The 13,596-nt window shown below is 40.9% G+C and overlaps 1 protein-coding gene across 1 annotated transcript in view; it reads right to left on the bottom strand.

Annotated features, from left to right (window-relative positions):
- The window catches only part of PSMB7 (proteasome subunit beta 7), a 58,233-nt gene that overhangs the window by 35,609 nt on the left and 9,028 nt on the right, over nucleotides 1-13,596 (bottom strand). The gene's annotated exons all lie outside the window — the stretch shown is intronic.

The following is a 13,596-nucleotide window of genomic DNA, read 5'->3' as shown; positions in this document are numbered from 1 at the left end:
ATCCAACAATCAGGAGATATGGAAAATAAATAAAATACTATACAGATGTCCAAAGATGTAATATTTTTTTGGCAGTAGAACAATGTCCATAATCTAATATTTAGTGAGAAAAAAACATGTTCCAAAACAATATTAATATATATGCTTCTATAATACATATTATAAAAATCTGGAAGAACATAAATCAAAAATATTATGCTTATTTCTGGGTGGTACTATTTTCTTTTTGCTTACTTGTATTTCCTTATTTTTTTTCAAAAACCATGAATTACTTGTAATTTTTTAAGGTATAAACTTGGAGAAAATAAGAATCTGACATCGTGGAGAAATGAAAAAGATAAAAAAAAGCAAAATGACCGAGACCTTACCAGCTGTCACAGTCTTGCTGTGTAACGTAGCAGCAGGCAGCTTATTCCTGAAATTTGTATACAGGGGCCTGAAGGTCGATCCATGCATGAGTCAATAATCCCAAGTAACGACAGCAATCAATCATCAGAAACAAACAAATATACCAGGTCTCTCTATCAGCATCCTTAGAAGGGCTTCCTTAGGACAGTCCTAGAGGTAAAATCATCCTAATAATCAAGTCTTTTGAGCATATCAGTGCCAAGCCACTTACCCAGAAGTCTACTCTGTGCCCAACAAATTACTAAAAGGACCACAACAAACACGGTGTTTAAGAACTTTCAAAGCAGTCATGTCCGTGTTGTCTGCTCTTCAGACAGGGCAGGTAGCAGGAGTCTCATTTGATGAAAAGGGAGATTGACTCTCGGAGATAAGGAGTTTGCCTGGATCTCAGAGCCAGTGATTAGCAGATCTGGGAATCTGCACCCAGATCATTCAGAATTTAAAGTGTCTGACATTCTTTCCATTCAACCATGTTACCTCTTAAATCACAAAGCTTAAAGCTTAAAATCAAGATTAGCAAGTAAGCACAGAAGCAGCTAGATTTTCTTAGCTCTCCACCCCTAAAAAGCACGCTTTCTAGCTTGCTTTTTCTTCAGATTTCAGAAACAATTACCACACATCTGGATATAGTTAATTTGTGTTGCTTTGCTTGGAAATTCAAATGAGACTGAGATTTTAGTTAAATGTCTTAAATGATTAAACAGATGCCACTCACTGTTTAGCAATGCCACTCAAGTATCTGTTCTGGGTATTTATGTTAATATAGCTCCATTCAAAAAAAAAATGAAATTAATCTCCATTTTCTAAAACCTCTAAAGGTGTTTATCTACATTAGTAGCTCAATTTGAACCTAACTTTTTCTGAGAGAACAATTCAGGACAAAATATGAAATATATCAAAAAAAATTTACTATCTAAAGATAATACTTTTACTTGCTCTATATAAAACGTCTGCATTAATATGGCTTGAGGACAGTGGATTATTTTTAAAAACATGAACGGTATTTTTATAGAGTTCATTAAAGAACTAAATCAAACAGCGATTCTAGAAATGATGTCATCAGACATGCTGAAGAAACAATAAGACTGAAATAATTTTCTGAAACCTGCTGCTCTAAGTCAAACTCTAGGAAGGATCTGAAAGGCAACTGGTAGAAATTTGCTTTTTCTTGTAAGGTCTATGCTCACGACTCTCAGATTGGGGACAGAGAAAACAAGGGAGAAAATCTACTGAGGGCCTTATAGGTCCTGGACCTTGAGCTCAAGTGGTAGAGATATTTCCCCATTTTACAGACAAGGAAACTGAGGCTCAGCTAGTTTAAAGGCAATACAGTCAATAAAAGTGGAGCCAAGAGTCAAGCCTGGGTCTTGTGGCTCTTAAGTCCATGCACCTTTCAGAAGAGCAACTTCTCACTCATTCCTTCAAACCATGCCAATGCCCACCTGGCAGCAGGCTCTGGAGACACAAAGCTCCAGCATTTCCTCGCTCTTTTCCCCCAGCACACTGCCATGGCCCTCTGAGACCTGCAAGGCTGCCCAGCTACTCCCAGAGGCATCATCACATCAAGCACAACGTGAATGCTGGCCCGGAAACGGCTCGGTGCAGCAGCCCTAACGCCCCAGCTTCCTCCCCCGCACGAAGGGGATAAAGGCAGAATGTATCTCCTTGTGACCTGAGCGAGATGATGCATTTAAAGATGAAAGGCTGGCACATAGTAAAAGCTCAATAAAAGCTAGCTATTGTAATTGCTCTAAGACAAGGTCCTCGTCCTCCTAGAGCCATTTTATACGATCATTCTCGATAAGTCCCAGGGTTGGCAGCTTTAATGGAAACAGAGGTCTTTAAAATCTCTTCTCTCAAAGTTATAAAGTTCTGAGAAACAGCTGGAAATGAATTTCTACAGCTTTTCCCCAAATCAATTTAACCAGATCTTTTCAGGAAAAAGAAAAAAAAAACAAAACGAAAATCCTGCCCCGGCTAGGGAGGGGTCCACTGTAAGCACCCAAGGACCTGTTCGCCACGGTGGCCTGCCAAGGTGTAAGACGTACGCAGCGATGAAAGAGTCACACACAGAACTTCCTAATCCATCAGTGTCAGCTCTCCCCGACAGAGTGCTTACTCACTCTTGCTCATTGTTAGTCAACTGGCCACTCATCTTGGGTAAAATTTGGTGTTTTCCATAGCCCCGTGGATTGGGATCATTTTTCACTTCGTTCCTGTCTACAAGACCTAGTCTCCTGGTGCTGGTTTTTGCTCTGGAGGCCAACGCTGCCAATGTGTGAAGAGCTGATTTATGAATATAAAACAATGTTGGTGCCAGGGGACCACATTCAGCCACTAGAGAGCAGTGAAGCACCTCTCATGGCTGGGGAAAACTCACAACACTGAGTTGAAGTGGTTTAATTGTATGCATGCATTTCATTATCAGTCTTGGCCAAAAGCTTCCAGGCGAGGCAGGCCAAGCAATCAGACAATCTTGCATGGGTTGCTGAAATCTGGATTTGTCCTTTGTCAGCATAAACAGTTTAATTTGATGTTTTCACTCCTGAGTAAGCACTGAGTATTACATTTAAACCCCTCATGAGGGGGAAGAATGTTTCCTTTTCATCAGCAAATGTACCTCAATGTTAGAGAGTCCAGCTTTTATTTTCAATAAATTTTTAAAAATTATTCCACTTAATATACCTAGAAATATTTTTAAAGCATGTATTTTCACTCGAAATTAATTTCTTAAAAAATACAGTTCCTTTTCTAAATGTAGCCAAAAAGAGTTAAATAATTTAAAACACCACTTGAACAGAGATTTTTCTTATAACTGTACGTGTAACATCTCATTGACCTGACAGGTTATAAATACTTATTCCTAAGAAAAGACTAACAATCGGGGCATCCAGGCCTAAAAAGTGAAAGGTTTTATTTTATCAATGTGTTTTAAAGAAATGCCACACGGTACGAGGACAGAAAATTGTTCTTCAAAATGAGGAGTCACTTAACTCCACGTTGAGGGGATAAGATGGCGGGTAAAAATTACCTTAAATACGCCTCATAATCAGTCTCCCGCATCTTCAGGCCCTGCCCGGAAATGCGTTCTCACTCAGCACGCACTCTGCTGAGCACAGGGCACGCACCCTCCCTCCTGCTGCAGGAGCTCACGGGAGTCTGAGCTGAGTCTTTCAAAGGCATCCTTTACTCTGGTCCACTTTCCAAAATAACTTTCCAAAGTGCAGGTTATCCCACTTTGCAGGTCTTGCCAAGTTTTCCTGTCCCTCAGAACACGGAAGGACAACCACAGAGTTTAATAATTTCTAAAACACATCCCGTCTTAATCATAAGTAAAGGTTTATCTTGTCCATACAGCCTGTGTGCAAACAATAAGAAATCCTACTAAAAAAAAAAGTGTAAAGTGCTGTATTTTTTCTCAATTTACCTGTGGACTAGATGCCATGATCTCCATTTTACATGGGAAAACATGAAGTTCAGAGAAGTAAAGGAAACCACCCAAAGTCACACAGCTAAGGCAAATCCGGCTGACAGCAAATCCCTAGTCCTTTGAACTCCACTGTGAAAAGTCCTCTCATGCATAAAATGACTTTCCACTTAGTATGTACAACAAGAAAGTAAAAGACCATCGAGCCTAGGTTATCGAACTATAAAGGCACTTTTCTGAAGCAGAGTCAATTCTGAAACAAGAGCAGGTAAAGATGAATCAGTTACCTCTCTCTCTGAGGTGGAGTTTAAAAACAAAGGACTTAAAACTGCAAGCACTGCATTTAACTGTTCTGAAACATGCTCCTGGCATGGGCTTTTACTTAACTGTATAATAAGGACTGAACCCAAGTCAGAAAAGACTTGATGGCAAAATGTCAGAGAAGAAAAAACAGGAAGAGTAGCACCCTATGCATTAATTCAAAACCTCACCATGTTACCTACCATAGACCTTTAACATTTTTTATGCAGAATCAAGAACTAAGTCCACTCTAATTAAAACAGATTAAGAACTAGCAAAGGCTGTCTATATGATATGCCCTGCAACAATATGATGAATTTTAGAAGTAAATACGTTCTCATTTCCTAACATACTGGCACCCTCTATTGGTTTAGTACCACCTTTACAGTAACAACCAGGAATCAAGACGCATAACTCCACTCTCACGGGCTTTTGGTTCTCAGATGTTTAATTCCTGGCATTCCATAGCGGCATAAATTTTAAGATATAAAATCCATACACTATACATTTTAAATCTCATGAAATCTTCCTTATATTAATGAAAGCAGGGAAAACAGCTGGAGAAATCTTAGTACACAGAACTGCACAGAGAATGAATTAGCACTAAAATTATCAGAATGCCACGTACCAAACATCTATGCTGTGCCACATACCAAGAGTTTTACGTATGGTATCTCACTTAATCCTCACGCATTTCCCACAGGACAGTTCCTCAAACCACCATTTTACAGAAGACATCAGTGCTCACACTCAAGAGCTAATAAGTGTTGGACTCAGGTTTGAACCCAGTTCGACTCCAAAGACTAGCTCTTTTCAATGTCCTACACTACCTCAAAAAATGACACCAGGACAACAAATGCACAGAAAAGGCACCAGGTGCTTTATAGAGCGTGTTCACACATAACATGATACTGCAGCATCTCAAGAGCCCTGTGAACTTTCCAGGTCAAAAACAACTAGCTTCTTCCTAGAAATGAGGAGTTTGAGGTTCAGAGAGATTGGTGACTCCCTGGTCAAGGGACAGAACTGCCACCAGGGCTTCCACCTCTTTTTCTAGGATTCTAGGTTATATCTCAGATGGTTACAAAAAGCCCACTCTGAGTGGTCATTTCTGGTGGGCAGAGCTCTCTACAGAAGGGGGCTCCCTCCACAGCACAGCCCCTGACCCACAGAGGGCAGGGGCGGAGACTCACTCCAGTACTGATGGAGACACAGGCTTGAGGGCCCCCTGCACAGTCACACGACCCATACAGGTCAGGAAAAGAACTGTCCAGCAATGCCAGAGCTATGAGGTCCACAGGCCCTCTGAGATGGCGCTCAGGGAGGCCTGGGAACTAAATACAGAACTGCTCAGTTCGCACCTGATTTCAGAGTTGGAAATGAATGTGGAAAAACAGTTGCATCTTGTAGCACACTAATTTGATCCAGTGCAGAAAAATTTTCAAAACTGAGTCATGTGGAGATGTCAAAATGTCTGCACAAAGGTTGCACTTCGGTGTAAAAAACAGAGAAAATGGCAGGCCTGAATTCCCTATCAATGTTCCTATGTTCCAACCTAATTCGAAGATTCTTTTTTGCCCGCAAGGTGAGACACTGGTCTGTTTACAATTCTGTCCTGAATCTTTTCACTGGCTAGGGGGCTTCATAAATTGGGACTTAAGAGGTACATCCCAGTAATTAGGAAACAGCAGAACCAGTTTATCTGGAGATCGAATTTTACTTGGATGGCCCTGGCAGTGACCCCAAGTCCTCTCTAATGATGCATATCAATGTTTATTCCTTAAGTCAGTATTCCTAAATTGTCCAAGGGCCTCATTTCCAGGAATGTCATGCTTGAGATTTTATTCATATTAATTCTCTATGTGAATAAGTGGGCAAAAACAAACATTGCATATACCTTGCCGCTGCTGCTGCGAGGAACACTGCCAAACTAACAGCAAAAGATGGTCCCCAAGCTTCTCCTGACACTACTTCAGTTTGCCTAATAAAGGAAAGCTGGCAAATTAAAAGAAAATAAGCTAATTAATCTGAGAACAAAAAACCTACATTCTACCTATAAAAAGTAAAACTATAACCCTGTGCCCTTAATAGAAAGTCAAAGAATCTTGCCCAGATTTTAACAATCACACTGATAACTGATCACCTGCAATCTCTCACAAATTATTCTCTTAAAAATAATAATAATTAAATGAAACCCAAGGGGCCCTTCTTTTTGAGAATAAACCAAATCATATTTGGTCTGGACCACGGGCCACACACCACTGAAGCAATACCACAGCCAAGGAGGAACACTCCCAAAGACCTGGGTTCCTATCCCAGATCACGCACCTCCTGGATGTGGGGCCTCAGCATACCTCTCTGAGCCTCAACTTCCTCATCTCTAAGACAGGGATGGTAGTACCCACCTCACAGTCTTGCAAAAATTAAATCAGTAAAGCATCTCACAACACCTGCTGGCACAGCAGCTGGAAAGCTGCTGGATGAATGTTGCTCTCATTATGGTCGACATCACGTCCACAGAAAAGGTTTTAGGGCAGAAGTTGTCCAAGAGTCATATCACAAGGAGTTTGTTCATTCTCCTCGAGTAAACCCTGGGGAAGGTGAGCCCTCAGAGAAAAGGCTCCTGGACCTCACGCTCTGCGAGCTGTGCCAGCATGTTAAAGATGTGCAGAGCAACACAGGTGTCTTCTAGTCAATGCAAATTAAGAGTAGCCTTCAGGCACCTGGCTAGTCGCCAGTACAAGCCCATGGTAGACAAAATTTAGACACCCTTGTCCTATGGGTAATTTTAGCTTCCAGCTTTTACCGTCAAATCATTTGATGAAAAAAGATTAATTTCAAAAAAGTTTTGTTTTTATTTCTCATAATAAAAAACTTATTTAACTAAAGCTTGAGAAATTACTGAAATATTCATTTTCTCACTTAAGCTACACGTATGGAAAGCCTCGCTTCACAGTGAATGTTAACGCTCCATGGGAAGATTTCATTTAGGAGGGCCCTCAATTTTACCTGCAGTTTGAGATGTGGTAGCTCGCCCAAAATAAATAAGGTAAATTAAAACAAAGCCCACCAAATATTGGCAATTCTGTGGGTCTCGCTCAAAATCCAGCTCCCCATCTCCTTAGGAAAAAAAAGAAAAAAGAGTAACAACAAGAACCGTCATTACGAAGAAAGGCAGCAACTCAGTTACTGCCACTGGGAAAAATGCACGCAAGCCGGACTCGAAAGTGAACAATGACTAAAAGAAACTACAAGAATGACAAAGGCAAAGCCAGGGCCGTACAACTGTATTTTCTTTCATTGTCTGGGAAAGAGCTCCTCTTCCAATGGACTAGGATTGGGAAAAAATAAATAACACTCATGTTGTCCTGGGGTGGTAGAATTGTGTAAACTTTTTTAAATTTGCCTTTGATACTATAAAGCTGTTTTAGTAAATATTGTCTGTTAATATACAGGACGGAAAATCTGCATAGGCCAGTCAAAAACAGGCAAAACAAATAAAATGCCCTTTGCGAATTTGTATATTTTCAGTATTTAGAAGCAAAGCTTAATAGCTTAATAAAGTAACATCTTTAAGATGATAAAATCAAAGCAGCTATGTTTTACTGGGGCTTACTGGAGCTGGAAGATAAGGGTTCAAATCCCAGCTTTGCCATTTACAGACAGAGCAGTAAGAGGCAAACTGAATCTCATTTAAGTTTCAGGTTTCTCATTAATAAGATAGCAATGACAGCATCCCTTGGATAGAATTTTAACTGAAAATAACGTGACAGCACGAGCAGACTGGCACAGAGACACTCCATAATGTACTTTAAATTTAAACTAATAGTAAGCTCAAAAAAATGCAATGCTTTGTGCTAAACTGGGGCCACAAAAATGGAACACAATCTAAACCTCTATTCCAGGGGTACTGTGAACTGTCAGTTCACAAAAAGAAACAGCAGCTAAGATTTCTAACTCTAAGTTTCAGACATTCTTTGGCACAAGCAAGCTAGAAGATCAGAAAATTAATTCACCATCAAATATTCATGGAGTCACACAGGACTCTGTGAGACTCTGAGAGTAAGAAACAGATTCTCAGAGATCACAAATTTTCACAGGAGCAGGGGAGACAGGGGAAAGCAGAGTATGGACAAGGCTGGAATCGTGTTTCACACCAAACGCCCTGAGAGGAACGTACCACCTGAGCCTGGGCCAGTCACAATGGCTTTCCGACTAGACCTGGCTGAGCAGGAGGAGGAACACTCCAGGCAGAAAAGGCGTTTCTGGAGAAGGCAGCCCTGCAGCGCTGTGGTGTGAAAGCCTGTTTGATCAGTGGGGGCCTGCTGTACAAGAGGGACCCGAAAAAGGGTCCAGAGCCCAACCAGAAAGGAGGTGGCATCAGGCGGAGGAGTTACTCCAACACCGCCACGGTCAAGAGCCACAAAGAGATGAGCACTAAGGAAGACAGGAGAGGACGGATGACAGAGACCCGGAATCTAGTCTAACGGCGGGCTGGTTTCTGAGTGATCCCTGTACTATCAGTGGCCATTCCTACTGCCTGGACTCATCCGCGCCCTCAACATCTGGCCAGCTGTAATCTTCCTCTCTGCCTCCAGACTCCCCATGCCAATCCTCCTCCCTCCAGCTGTCGGACTGTTCTTTCTAACAAGCGAATCTTACCCTCTCATTTCTTGGCTTGAAAACATTAGATGGAAACCTCCAGGACAAAATCAAAACAACTCAGGCTGTATCATCAGGACCCTCTCCGGCTTGCTTCTCAGCCTCCCCTCTGTTCCCCTCCCCCGGACGTCCATGTCTTTGCTTCTGCTGCGCCCTTAGCATGGAACGCTCCCCCACCCACTGCACTTGCCTCGCCCACCCAGCAAACTCTGGCCTTTCAGTTTCTTGACCACACCAGTCCCTTGTACACCACAGGGCCTGAAAAGTCTTTCCCCTGGGGGTAGAGAGTGGGGACGCAAACCCCTTGTTAATCTCTACTTATCCTCCAGGTCTCGTCTCAGCTTGTGTGACTCCTTCCTATCTTTCGCCCACCAGATTGGCAAGAGTACCCAGTACTGGTGAGGCTGTAAGAGAACAGCATCCTCACATTCTCTTGGTGGGGGGATAAACTAGTGCAATCTTCCTGGAGGGCAATTTGGCAATAGCTCTCAAAAGGTAAAACATGCTGCATGGCCATCTGCCACTTTACTGGGCCCCCCAGCAGCTGTTCCTCCTTCCTAGGTCTGGGGAACCCCCTGGCCTTATGAGTGGGTGACTGAGCATCAGAAGAACCCACTCTCCCCCGTAAGGAGCTCTCTGGCGGTGAGCAAGACAGCAGGAAGACCCGGTTCCTGCAGCAGCCGGGGCGGTAGAGTGCGTAGCAAGCCAGCGCCCAGCACCAGCTATGTCAGCGGTCGGGAGCATTCTGTCCTCGCCCACAACGGCCCATCCTGCAGCATGACTTCTGACACTGTTCTTGGCCCCAAACCCAGTTCCTGCCCTCCCAGCTATTCTGTGAGCCTCCTTCCATCCCTTAAAATAATTCCCCTTTTCCTTAAATCCTCTGGTGATTCCAATGCTTGCAACAGGGAATTCTCAGCAATACATGCACACACCCTAGCCAGAAAGGCCACTACTAGGAATTGATCTGAAGTATGTACTTACACAAATACACCAAGACACATCTGTTGCAGAAATCCGAAAACCAAAATATCCGTCAATAGGCGGATGGGTCATGATACAGCCATATCATGTAATTCTATGCAGCCGTTATCAAAGATAAGATATAGAGCTACATGCGCTGATACAAAAACTTCTTCAAAACAAGTTAACAGTAAGGAAATAGTATGTATAACATGACCTCATTTGTGTCTTTTTAATAGGGATAGAGAGATAAATGACAAATGATAGAGATATCTGAAGGTGTATCATAAAACATTTTCTAGGGAAAAAAAACCCACACAAGAAACTGGTTACTTTAGTGGAGGAATATGAAATAAGAGACTTAATTTTCATGCAATATTTTTTCCCACTTGAACATTTTGTCGACTTTATAAATTGCTTTCATTAGAAAATGTTTTAATGTCACTTGACTAGTAAAGACTTCCCAAACACCCATTATCCATATGCTCCTTCCTGTTATTCTCTCCTATTACTGTTCTTTTCCTCCAAGGCACTTAGCACAGTGCATTCTTTTAGATTAATGTATATTTACCTGTTTGATTCCTGTCTCCTACATAAGGCTATATGCTCTGAGGGCAGGTGCTACGTTGACCACTATACTCCCAGCACCCAGCACAGGGCCTAGCACATAGTAGATGCTAAAAAAAATCTGATAAATAAACGAAAGTAATTTATTCTTCTTTTAAGATTGAACTCAAGTGAAGTGAAGCTTTTCCTGAAATCCTCCAGTTTAGATGTGACCCTTTCTCCCTTGGGCCATCACTGGCCCTTGTACCTATCACCCTTGTCAGTTTATACATCTGTCTCCCCATTATACTGAGTATATTGAGGGCAAGAAGCCACACATTCACCTTTATCTGTGGAGCCTGCTCCAGCGCCTTTATACAGAGGGCCCTCAAGAAATGGGTGAAAATGAATAAATGAACAAATTAAACCTCAAAGTAAAAATTTACTCATGTATTAAAATCAGATGTTACTGATATCATAGTCTTCTCAATCTGGTCTCTTAAGATAGCAAAACTAGAATGTGTGGACTAATGATTTCTAAAGAGAATTGTGCTATAAACTCAAAGCTCTGGAACCTTTACCCTGGACTCACACAGACTTAGAGAAATGCGAGACGCCATTCGCCAGGACAGAGCACAGAGTGGGGTCTGCGGGCACAGACACAAATCTGCTGGACCAGTCACTTTCGACAACTTTTCCTAAATTCAGAATTATGCTCATAAATTACTACAGTTCAAAAGCAAAAGAAACCAATTCAATTTTCCAGTCTTAAAAATGAAACTGCTCCATATCAATATTAAATTTCCAGAAATCGGTGATTTACTAAGATGATTTAAGACAAGATACTAAAAGATTTAAAGGTGGAGGGTTATGATATCTGCTATTTACTCTCGAATGGTTCCACACACAAAAAGTTAATAATAATAATAACGTGTGAGACAATGAAAACATATAATAATGTAAAAATAATGTGAGCGAATATGGTAAAATGTTAATTGAGAAATATGAATAAAGGGTATATAGGATTGTTCATTGTACATTGTTACTTTTCTGCAAGTATAATATTTTTTAAGTAAAAAAAGAGGAAAAGTACTTAATAGAAAAGGCTATTCCACCTTTATATGTAAATGCATCAGATGGAGAGAAATAGTGCTTTCGTCAAGATAACAAATACATTTGAATAAAGCAATTCAGAACGATTCTAAAATTACTATAAGTATCTTCATTTTAAAATAATTACAAAGATTCATCCATATGGTATCTGGGGGTAAATCACTCTCCCCACAAACAGGGAACATCTGTTGTATAAAAACCTTCTTAAAGGCTGCATAAGACAATGGAACAGCAAAGTCTCAAACTGGCAATTTCCAAACTATTCAAGGCAGCAGTGTTCCTAGCTCTGCAGAGCCAAGGTACCAAGACAAAAAAAATGTAACAGGTAAGCAATAGCTGGAAAACCGCCAGCTACACATGGCCTATTCGAATTTCTGGACCTATACAATTTGACTCAGAAATTTAACATAAAAGCTAGAACTTAAAAATTCCAATTCTTCTAAATATAGATTTATCACTTTTTTGGTTCATTAAAAAATATTTTTATCTAGCACTTAGAGCTAAAATACAAAGGTAAAAAGCTGATCTAAAAAGAGTAACTACTATTTATAGGCCAGGCACTGGACCAGATGTTATATACATTATTTCTAATCATTATAACCTGGTACGCATGGGACTATTTTTGATACCATTTCACAGATGAGAAGTCGAGATTCAGAAAGAAATTAAATGCCCATGATCCCTCAGAGATTAAGTGGTAAAGGGGGACTCCGGTCACTCCAGCTTAAAGAAAAAAAATCTGCATGTGCCAGGCCCGTTCCCTCAGCGAGGCCTCCTCTCTGGCCCTCCCTCTGCCCAGGAGGCTCACCTATTCAAACCTTTTTACGAGACCTGCTGTGGCCTTCCATTCAACACACGGGTCTGCCTTCCATCCCAATACTGCAAGTCCCCTCACCCTGCATTAATTTTTTTTAACTTTCTGTTTTGAGATAATTATAAATTCACATGCAGATGTTAAGAAATAATATATCGAGTTCTCATATACCCCTGAGCCGGTTCCCCTCAAAGATAATATCTTGCATAACCGTGATACAATATCACCTGCATTTTTTCACCTGGTATTTATCACTAAAAAGTGATATTATAGTAGCTGTTGTTATTGTCCACTCCCACTAAAAAATAAACTCCTTGCAAGCAAGAATCTTTATCAAACTTTTGTTCACTGTTATATCCCAAGCACAAAGAACAGGGCCCAACTAATAGGAAGAGCTCAATAACTATTTGTAGGATGAATCGAAGCACTGCACTGAACTGTCTCCTCTAACAGGAAATCGACCAGCTTTTTAACAGACCACCTTGGTGAATAAGAGGATTCTGAATCAGAGAAACATTACACTTACCCATGGTGACATAAGGCAACTTATCAGTTGATCCATGAGGATAGATGCTGTAGAGGTGAGGTCCAGTAACATCTACGCCCCCCAAAACTAGGGCTGCACCAATGTAACCTTGATACCTGGTTATCAGAGTATGCATAAGAGAGAGGGAAAAAAAAAAAAAGAGCCCACATTATATCACTGTAACTTAACCAAAAGCTATATGAGAAATCAGAAAATAAAAAGCTTTTCTTACACTGCTAGTGTTTCATTAAGTGGTTACTGTTTTGATGGGAACAAAATGGGGAATGGAATGAACTTTAGTTCAAATCTATTATCGGCCAAAAAAAACTAAATTGTATGAGGCACTCCACTACCTTATTTCATCTCAGTCTCACGTCTCCCTTTAAAAGGGCTCTGTAATTCTCACTTCAGAGAAGATAAAATCAACCCAAAGACGTTAAGTACTTGTCTCAGAGCCAAGCTTTGCTTACTGCAAAGATTATCAGCATCCTTCCCATCCACTTCTCTGTGATCAGTAGATGAGCTCCCAAGTTAACAATGAGTTGCTAAACTCAAGCTGTTCAAATTATCAGCCTCACCACAGCCTCACAGGAAAATGGCTAAGGTCAAAACACCTTCCCTTTAAAGAAATTCAGAAAAGTATAATCATAAATATGAGCTCATACTGAGTAAAAGAGAAAAGTATTTCATCATTCAGGGAAGCAAATGATGAAATAACTCCATGATAACCTATAAATCCCATTGCTACCGCCCACAGGATAAAGCTATACCTCTCAGGAACATGGACAGGAATACATTTTCCAACCCACCTCACTCCCACCTCTGTTTAATTGTGCA

The sequence above is a fragment of the Pteropus vampyrus genome, unplaced genomic scaffold (assembly GCF_000151845.1).
Source record: "Pteropus vampyrus isolate Shadow unplaced genomic scaffold, Pvam_2.0 Scaffold95, whole genome shotgun sequence".
NCBI lineage: Eukaryota > Metazoa > Chordata > Mammalia > Chiroptera > Pteropodidae > Pteropus > Pteropus vampyrus.
This window is presented reverse-complemented; position numbering and strand designations above follow the sequence as displayed.